Here is an 11147-nt window from a genome sequence, read left to right as displayed (position 1 = left end):
CGGAAGCACCGGGCACTTTTATGCGCCTCATGAATCACGTCTTTCGCCCTTACATTGGTATATTTGTTGTGGTTTACTTTGATGATATCCTTGTGTTATAGCAAATCTATCAAAGAGCATGTCACCCATGTCCGCACCGTTTTACAAACTCTTAGAAAAGAGTGCCTCTATGCTAATATGGAGAAATGCCTTTTTCGTGTTGATAAGCTCGTTTTCTTGGGTTTTGTTGTTTCTTCTAAGGGTGTTCATGTTGATGAGTCCAAGATTAATGCTATTAAGGCTTGGACGCAACCAACCAACTTGCATCAAGTATGTAGTTTTCTTGGCCTTGCGGGCTTCTATCGTCGCTTTGTGAAGGATTTTAGCACCATTGCTTTGCCTTTGCATGCTTTGAGCAAGAAGAATGCGCCATTTGTTTGGGGACCACCCCAAGATACCGCATTCAATGAGCTTAAGAATTTTCTTACTCATGCTCCCATGCTTGCTTTACCAAACTTCGACAAGCCTTTTGAAATTCATTGCGATGCTAGTGGTAATAGCATAGGAGGTGTGTTAACGCAAGAGAAGCGCCCCATAGCGTACTTTAGTGAGAAACTTTCCGGAGCGCAACTCAATTATCCCATATATGACAAAGAGCTATATGCTTTAGTCCGTGTTTTGCGTGAATGGGAACATTACCTTCGTCCCCATGAGTTTATCATTCATACCGATCATGAGACTCTCAAGTATCTTAAGGGACAAACTAACTTGAACAAGCGTCATGCTAAATGGAGTGAATTTATTGAGTCTTTTCCCTATGTCATCAAGTACATCAAGGGTAAAGAAGACATAGTAGCGGATGCTCTTTCCCGCATATGCATGCTTGTCACGCAACTTGAGTTAGATGTCATTGGCTTCGAGCATATCAAAGACTTGTATGAGCATGATGCAACTTTTGCTACTCCTTATGCCAAGTGTTTGTCGAATACATCTTGGGAACGCTATTACATCAAAGATGGCTATCTTATGAGAGCTAACAAACTTTGTATCCCCGAGTCGTCTCTTCGTTTGTTGCTTTTTCAGGAATCGCATGGAGGAGGCTTAATGGGACACTTCGGACGCAACAAGATGTTCGCCACGCTCTCGAAGAGCTACTTTTGGCCAAAGATGTTTCGGGACGTCAATCGCTTCACCAACCGGTGTTCTACATGTCGCAAAGCTAAGTCCAAAGCTCAATCTCATGGTCTCTATATGCCTTTACCAATTCCATACCAACCATGGGAAGACATTAGCATGGACTCTATACTTGGTTTGCCTAGAACTCGAAATGGGAAAGATTCCATATTTGTCATTGTGGTTCGTTTCTCAAAAATGGCACATTTTATTCCTTGCCACAAGGTAGACGATGCTTCACATGTTGCCAATCTCTTTTGTAGGGAAATTTTGCATCTCCATGGTGTGCCAAAATCCATCGTCTCGGACCGTGACGTCAAGTTCCTTAGCTACTTTTGGAAGACCCTATGCGCCAAGCTCGGAATCAAGCTACTCTTCTCCACGGCGTACCATCCTCAAACCAACGGCCAAACGGAGGTGACAAACCGTACACTCTCCGCTCTACTTTGAGTACTCATCAAGAAGAACATCAAGGAGTGGGAGGAGTGTCTACCCATCGCCGAGTTCGCCTACAACCGAGCAAGACACTCAACAACCGGCAAGTCCCCTTTCGTGGTCGTCTACGGATTCAACCCTTTGTCACCATTGGATATTCTACATCTACCACTCCAAGAGCGAATTAATTTGGACGCAAGTGCAAGAGCGACCCATATCAAGAAGGTGCATGAAGATACAAGAAACACCATCGAGCGCCAAGTACAATGCCTTGCGACCAAGCTCAACGTCAACAAGCACCCTATGATCTTCAACATTGGTGACCTCGTGTGGCTACACCTTCGCAAGGACCATTTTCCCCAAGAACAAAAGTCCAAACTTCGACCACGCGCGGATGGACCATTCAAGGTGCTTGCACGCTACAACGATAACGCTTACAAGATCGACATTCCTCGTGACAAGTACTCCGTGAGCGACATCTTCAACATCAAAGATCTCTCGCCCTACCATGGTGATGAGGATTTCGATCTGAGGACGGATCTTCCCCAAGGGAGGGGAGATGATGCGGAGCATCCCAAGATCGTCCCCATGGACGCACCCACACCTCCAACGGCACCGTTTGGACCAATGACACAAGCCCGAGCCAAGGCTATCGAAGATAAGGTGAACTCACTCCTCTCTGAAATTCCACTTTCTATGCATGACACATGGCTACTACCTAAGTCTGAGATGTTGTGCATGATTAGGTACCAAGAGGGTCCTCCCAAAGATACGCATGAAGACGGACAAGTCCCCAAGTCCACGGATGAGGAGAACCAATGGAAGGAGCCAAGAACATCTCCCAGGCCCCGGACATCCGGCCAAGGCCCCAGACATCCAGCCCCTGGAACGCCTTCCTCTATAGCTGCCAACCACCAAGTACCTATAGGCCCCGGACATCCAGCCCTGCAAGCCCGGACATCCGGCACTTCCCGAGGTCCCGGATATCCGGCCCCCTGCCCGGAAATCCGGATCCCACCGAACCTGAGAGCAACATGGCCGGCTTCACCAGCCCGGACATCCGGCCTCCACAGCCCGGACATCCGGCCCTCCGCGAACGCCCGCACATCCGGCCCGACGCCTGGACGTCCGGCCTCCCTGTCTGCGAACAGTAAAGGGTCGAGGCGCATCCGGTCTCCCGTACAACTTTCTAGGGTTAGCAAATGTTTAGCTCATATTTGTGAGAGAGCTTTGCTCATCCACTTGGTTACCTTCTCCTCGGAGATTCGAGCTTCCACCGGAGAAGATCCCCCAAGCGGATTCAAGACCCCTCTTTAGGGAAGAACATCAAGACCTCCTCACGGAGAAGAACCGGTTACCCTTTTGTATCGTCCCTAGTTGTTTGTGGACCGTGTATCGTTCTATGTATCCGAGGATCTAGCACATGTGTGACTTGTTCTTGTTAGTTTGAGTGTTCCTCTTGTGTTTCCCCTTGTGATTTCCCTCGTTTTCCCCCATTTCCCTCTTTGTGTTCCTCGTGTTCTTCGCGGGATCCGCTCCTTTCATGAAAGATCGGGCGATTAGGGTTCTACCCTACATCAAATTTTCATGTGTTTCTCTTGATAAACTCAAACAAATATAAGTGAATATCATGAGCATAATATTTCTTTCTCTCAAATTAATTTAAGTGAAGCAAGAGAGAATTTCTTCAAAATTTTACTAACTCTAAAATAAATCTAAGTGAAGCAAGAGAGCATTTCCTCAAAAATACTAAAGCACACCATGCTCAAAAAGATATAAATGAAGCACTAGAGCAATTACATAGCTCATAAAGATTTAAGTGAAGCATAGAGAGAAACCCTAACAAGTCATGGCATTATTTGACTCCCTCAAATAGGTGTGTCCAGCAAGGATTCAAGATTGAAAACACAAAGCAAAACAATCAAAGACTCATATCGTACAAGACGCTCGAAGCAAAACTCATAGTATGTGACGAATTAAAATATAGCTTCGAGTAAAATACCGATGGTCGTTAGAAAAAAGAGGGGATGCCACTCGGGGCATCCCTAAGAGTAGTTGATAGCTTCTCTTTGGATAATAGCTTGGGATGCCATGGGCATCCCCAAGCTTAGGCCTTCTTACTCCTTATTCCTTCATCCATCGTAAGATCACCCAAAACATCAAAACTTCAATCACACAAAACTCAACAAAACCTTCATGAGATCTGTTAGTATAAGAAAACAAATCACTACTATAAGTGTTGTTTTCACTAGTGGCTTCTCTCGAGAAAAAATAGCATACGGCGGGTAAACGAATTACTATTGGGGAATTGATAGAACTTCAAGTAATCATGACGTTATCCAGGCAATGATCATTAGATAGGCATCGCGTCCAAGATTAGTAGACCGACTCCTGCCTGCATCTACTACTATTACTCCACACATCGACCGCTATCCAGCATGCATCTAGTGTAGTAAGTTCATCGAGAAATGCAGTAATGCAATAAGAACAATGACATGATGTAGAGAAGATATATTTATGTAGAAATAGACCCAATCTTGTTATCCATAATGGCAATGATACATACGTGTCGGTTCCCCTTCTGTCACTGGGATCAAGCATCGTAAGATCGAACACATCACAAAGCTCCTCTTCCCATTGCAATATAAATAGATCAAGTTGGCCAAACAAAACCCAAATATCAGAGAAGAAATACGAGGCTATAAGCAATCATGCATATAGGAGATCAAAGAAGACTCAAATAACTTTCATGGATAAAAAGAGATAGAGCTGATCATAAACTCAAAGTTCATTGGATCCCAATAAACACACCACAAAAGAATTACATCATATGGATCTCCAAGAGACCATTGTATTGAGAATCAAACGAGAGAGAGGAAGCCATCTAGCTACTAACTATGGACCTGAAGGTCTACAAAAGAGTACTCACGCATCATCGGAGAGGCACCAATGGACATGATGTACCCCTCCGTGATGGTGTCTATTGGATCTACTGGTTCTGGACTCTACGGTGGCTGGAATTGATTTTCATCGACTCTCCTAGGGTTTCTGGAATATTGGGGTATCTACAAAGCAAAGTTTTTCTACTTTTGGACTTCATTTGATATTGATTACCTGGGATGTAAAAAACATGCAAAAAGCAGCAATTGGCACTTAGCACTATGTCAGTAGCTTAGTACCAAAAATGATATAAAATGACTATAAAATGATTATAAAACATCCAACAATGATAATATAACAGCATGGAACAATAAAAAATTATAGATACGTTGGAGACGTATCAGGGAGAATCATATTTTTTGCATGTAATATGGACAGACTTCCTTGCGTGCGAAGATGTAGCTAGTGGGTCCTAGCAGTCAGGGGGAAACTTTTTTTTCACAAAATACAATAGCCCGCCAGGTGGGACCCTGCTGTCAGGTAGAGGAATCATTATTTTGCGTGTAATAAGGAGGCACTTCCTTTCTGTGGCCGTGGACCCAACAGTCAGCCTCTCCATGTACAATACTCTTCCGATGGAAGTCATTCATTGGCCACATTGACCACGCTGCGCCGAGAGCACCAAGGCGATGGACGACGGCGAGGCCTAGGAAGGGGATGACGTGGAACTGGGGAAGATGCGGCAATGGATGCCCACGTGGAGAGGAGTACGAGGGTTAACTTGTTCGGCTGCGGTGTGAGGCTGCCGTCACCGTAGAATAACAGGGGTTGTGGGTGAGTAGAGGGATGGCCTAGCCAGAGGTTGGAGTAGAGTGGGGCGGTGAGGCCTGCACGATAGCAGAGATGGCCACGAGAGACAGGAGCAGGTGGCACGAACGGTGCTGGTTTGGGTGGCTGGAGCAAGAAGTCCAGAGGTTGAAGAAGCACTACGGTCGTTGGATGGATATCGTATGGTCGCTGGAGCTAGAATCGTTCATATTGACTAAGTTGACAAAGCCCTCCATCCGTGTCAACTTAGTAGGCCCACAAGTCAGCCTCCCACTATGGTGGGTCCCAGCTAGCAGGGGGAGTATTCATTTTTTGTGCGTAATAAGTAGGCACTTCCTTGCGTGCGAAGATATAGCTGGTGGGTCTGAGCGATCAGCGGGGGGAATGTTTGTTTCGCGAAATACAGAGGCCCTTCCGGTGGGTCCTAGCTATCAGGTGGAGGAATCATTATTTTGCACGTAATAAGGAGGCACTTGCTTGTGTGGGTCCCTACTGTCAGCCTCACCACTTACATCGCTCTTCCGATGGCTGTTGTTTGTTGACCATGTTGACCACGTCGTGCCGAGAGCACAAACGCGGTGGACGAGGGCGAAGCCCAGGAAGGGAATGACCCGGAGCCAGTGAAGCCATAGCAGCAAACACCCACGCTGGGGGGAGTATGAGAGCTGACTAGTCGGCTGCGGGGTGAGGCTAGCATCGCTGAAAAAAATAACAGGATGTGCGGGTGGGTAGAGGGATGGCCTGGCGGCAGCACAACCGGCCACGAGACGAGGGAGCAGGCAGTCCCGCCAGCGCTGGTTTGGGCAGCTGGAGCAGGAAGATTAGAGATTGAAGAAGCATGACAGCTGTTTGATGGACATCCAACAGTCACTACTCTGTGTTCACTAAGTTGACAAAGCCTTGCGTACGTGTCAATTTTTTTTAGGACAGTGTCATCGTCAACCTAGTAGGCCCAGAAGTCAACCTCCAAATCGGTGGAAAACAGCATACAGCCCATTAGCCATTATTTTCAATAATTTATAGCCCATTTGCTAATTCTTAAGGATATTTTGAAGCCCATATTCTTTTTATTAGCATTACAGACCATATTCTGGACACTGCTAAAAAATTCAACGAAACTTTGCATATTTTGGTGGGGTCCAAACTCTTTTAATCACGAAATTTCGAGTCATATTAAAAATAATATTTAAAAAATTATATCAAAATAAAATTAAAAAAACTCTGCAAAAAATGAATGAAATTTAAAATCTTGACTAGCAAGATGCCTATGCGTTGCACGGAACATCAAGATGCATTTGTATGAGTAGTTTATCTTGTGGGAGAAAAGGATGAACGAGGGAAGGATGTATCTGCAAATGTGGAGAGGAGTGCGGGTAAATTTTCATAGTTTCCTTCTTGACTGTTAGATATAGATCAGATGGCCTATATTGCAGGACAGTAGGCACACCATCATCACCAACTCTGGTTTTTATAACAGTAGAGAAATCCAAAAAAACGATATTTGAATGTAATTGCCGGTTGGCTTTGATTTAAAAATTTACAACCCATTTCTTACAACTTATAGCCCATTTTATGGGGAAGCCCTTTTCTTACTACTTACATCCCTCCTCGTCTTGAAAGATTTGCAGCCCAGCAGGGCTGAGAAAAGCAAGTAGGCCTCGGTTGGGTATTCTCCAAAAAAAGAACTTGGCTAGCCATTTTCGGAAAGAAAAAAGATATCAACTGGGCTCGTCATGTGCTTAAATAAAAGCGTAAGTGTGGGCTAGACGGGCCACAGCCCCCGCACAGTATGCAATTGAGCTCCGTCTCTAAAACTAAAAACAACTGGGCGAGCTGTTGGGTCCCTGGTGTTATCCGCTCGTTGTGTAATTTTCTCGTTTATTGACTACATTGACAATGGAATGGGACCTAGTTATCAAACAATTAGGAGGAAGTATTTTTTGCCTTGTAATAACGAGGCACCTGCTTGCGTAATGCAATGACCCTGGTGGGTCCCTAATGTCAGCCTCTCCACGTACAATCATCTCGTGATTCCTCTTGTTTGTTGACCATGTTGAGAACGCCAGACGACGGCAGGCACAGCGAGCGAACCAAGGCGGAGAACGATGGTGAGGCCTCGATGAGAATGAATAGGACCCATGGAAGATGCGGCAATGTAGTGGCAGGCGGAGGGGAGAACGAGGGCAACAACACGTAACTCAAGCTTACAAACGGTACAAAAAGCCCAAGGATTAATTGTTCACAAAATTTAGACAAAACCCAGATTGAACATGGCAATAACATCTAACCCAACCACTCTTTTGCACAATCACAAACAAATGGATTGGTCTGATCCATAAAATCAACATCCTATGCAAAAAAAATTATTAGAGGATGACTACAAGTTGTTGTAAATAGAAGCCGAGCATGTTCAGAAGCCCATTTGTCCACGCGAAGCTTCTTTTTTTGCTGTTCAACATGTCCGTCCATGAGAAATCTCTTGTTGAAAAACTTAAGCCTCATGGACAATAGTAACCTCGCATTCAACAGGAAGAATGTGACAAAGCTTCTGTTTGCCTGGTTGGATGCATATCCTTCCATCGTTATTATCTTCAAACGAATGTCATGAGAACTGAGAAAATCCAAGTGCTTATTACGCCACCGATTGGTTATATGTTTTTCTCCATGTGTTAGTGCCTAAGTAGATATGAACATTGAAAATTGTTAAGGTCTGAAAAAAGAGTATATCGAAAGGGCGACAGCTGAACGGTTAATTCTAGTACAATATATACGGGCTTTCAATGTGCATGAAATCATCACCTTTATATATAAATTCTCCAGACATCGAAAGCATCGCGGCAAGCCAATAATTATGTTCAAATCATAATTAAACATTCCGATATATAAGATCTTGACAAAATCCAGCAGCATTGATAGGCTATCCATGGACGAACTCTTCATTGAGCATATAACATAATATTAGTACCCAAAGTGTACTCCAAGATGATATAAAACTTATGCGCACAAATGAAAAATGCAGCTTATGATTACAAATGTGTAGATGATAATATACGGTACCTAAAAAAGTGAGGAGCCAAACACCAACTTGTTGTGATCATTAAACGGATCAGTAATTACACCCAAGGTCTCCAGTTTGGGCGCGAAAAGGACAGTTATTTGCGAAGGTTTATAACAATAATGAAGGAGCAACCTTTGAAGTTAAGGGGCATCTTTGATGATGAGCTGAAGTCCTTCAAAACAAATTCCAATGCTTTTAAGGTGAGGCGACTTTATTTGGAGACAAATGATAGGGATTTCAATTCCCAAAACAATCAGCAAGCGCTCTAGGGCAGGGCAACTAGAGTCAATGATGCTGTGCAGTGAGGCCTCTGACGGATAAACCACCACAAGCAAAAGTTTTTTAGCAATGGGAGTCAAAGAATTTGTACCAGATTGTTCGGTAGATGGCACCGGGCGAAGGTGGCGGTGTGGAGAGAGAGGAGGAAAACCACGAGATGGACAACAGTGATGTGGGCACAAATTCTTGATGTTCGGTTTGCGGTATGAAACTTTCATGGTAATTGTAGAACTCAAACTGCCAGAGTTTTTCGAATTTAGGGGATGGCAGCCAAGCATCCACCGTGCAGGGTATGGACAACAGGTAGTGTGTCGGGATGCAGAGGCGTTGACGGAGCCCTACTGGTGAGAGGAGACGATGGCTCTGAGGAGATCAAATTCAGGAAGGACAGATATCCGACGACAGTCGAGATTGAGGGCCGTGGTGCGCCATAGAGGGCGCCACCGAGTTGAGAGGACTTGTGTGCGGCAGAAATCCTTGGTGGGGAGAAGCAAGATGATCTCCCCAAGGATTTCATCCGGGAGATCGCTGATGCGGTCCACCGTAGATTTTACGAGTTCCTCAGATCTGGGTGGGGGGCTCGCCGTTTCTCCCCGTGCTACTGGGTGCGGGATCTACAACTGGTGCCGCAGCTGGCGGGAGCCTCATCTTCTTGGCTCTGGGGCCAGCCGACTCCATTTTGCTTGCAGGCATCGTGCCGAGCTCACGGGTTTGAGCAGAGTAGCTAGAGGCGAGCCTAGTGGCAGTGCGAGTGGGGAAGAAGGAGGGCTGGGTTTTTTGTAGGAGTGGAAGAAAAGGAGCAGGCGTTTTCTGTATGAGTGAGGAAGAAGGTGAGCAGGGGTTTCTGTACGAGTGAGGAAGATGGGGAGCAGGGGGAATTGGGGGGCGACAGAAGCGGGAGAGTCCAGCGAGCTGTAGTATAACTGGAAGCGACGAGGAAGGAGGGTTTTTTTGGGATTGCCCCCTCTTCAAGAAATATGGGCTTCTCCTCGCAAAAAACAAAAACAAATGGGCTTTAAGATGGATAGGCTTTTGTATCGGCCCAGTCAGCTGCCCGTGTTTCCTACTGGAGGGCCTTAACACTAGAGGCAGCCCATTAGAGACACTCCCAGCTCTCCAGCTTATTGCCCATTCGAAAGGAATAATAGACGCCTCAAGCTTAATTATGGCTCCTCATCAGTAACATTGTTCAACTTGAAAAAAGTTATAGCTCCTTTTTGGGCCGGCTTGGCATCCACCAAATTAGAGGATGTTGTACTGCATGCAGACACTAACACTGGTCATAGCGCGGCAAAATGAGGAGTCAAATAGCATGCCCACAATATACATAGATTAACAGGGATTGTGGGGATTAAATCATGTACAAGCCAAATTCCCCTCCATTCCTCTCCAAAGCCCTTAGGAGGAGGTTGAACCTAACAAGGCCTAAGACTAACCACAGTGGGAGTACCTTAGTTCCATACGGTATCATAATATGATACTCAACCCTCTCTTTCTTCATTTAATTCTACGCCACCTCATCAAATTTGCCTACTACCTCCGTCTCGGTGAATAAGTCATTCACGTAGTTCTAGGTCGACAATTTAACTATCTAAATATGTATTATATGTGAAAAAATATATATTTAGAAACTACATTCGTGTATAAATCTAATAATATACTTTTCATGACATATAACACATATTTAATTCCTCAAATCGATGACCTAGAACTACGCGAATGACTTATTCACCAAGACGGAGGTAGTAGTTGGCATGCATGATACTACTTATGATACTCCCATTACAACCAGCCTGGTAGAATTAATATACCTAATCTAAAAGGCCGCCGTCCGATCTCTTTGTCCTCCTCCAGCATCCAGCTGAAGAAAAATTGTGCAAGACACTGGCTGTATTCGCTGGCGTCGCCTCGGTGGTGGCCATCATGGGATACAATCGGCGGTGGCGTCCCGTGTTCTACTTCTCCTTGATGATGGCGGCAGGCGGGGACGTGTTGGCCATCACCTTGTCGACATCTGCGTAGCCACATCACCTCATCGACATTCGCGTAGCCACATCACCTCGTCGACATCCGCGATGGCTTCTTTCTCTGCCTTCATGGCGCGTCTACACGCGTCGATGGGGGATGGTGTAGTCGCAGCTACTATAGGTGTTGTACGTTGCGGTGGCAGCGAGGGCAGGGATAATGCCCATGCCACCATGCTCCCCGAGAAGATGGCATGGAGCAAGTCGGCACTCTTCCTCGAGCTATATTGGAGCGGCCAGCTGCGGAACCACACGCTCGCTTAGTGCGGCAACTGCCTCCGACGGGCTAGGCGAGGTAGGTGGAGCACCGAGCTGCCTCGCTCGTAACTGTCAGGCTCGTCGGGCCACCCAGACGGCTTTTATGCCAGAGAACTCCTCTTCCTGCTTGTTGGATGCCGCCGAAAGAGTGGATAAAATGGTGGAAGGAGGAGCTTGGCCGGCGTCCTGCTCCTGAGCGGACGTGTGTGGCCATAGTGGGTTTCTCGCATTCC

The sequence above is a fragment of the Triticum urartu genome, chromosome 1A, assembly GCF_056163025.1.
Source record: "Triticum urartu cultivar PI428250 chromosome 1A, HENAU_Tu73, whole genome shotgun sequence".
Classification (NCBI taxonomy): Eukaryota; Viridiplantae; Streptophyta; class Magnoliopsida; order Poales; family Poaceae; genus Triticum; species Triticum urartu.
This window is presented reverse-complemented; position numbering follows the sequence as displayed.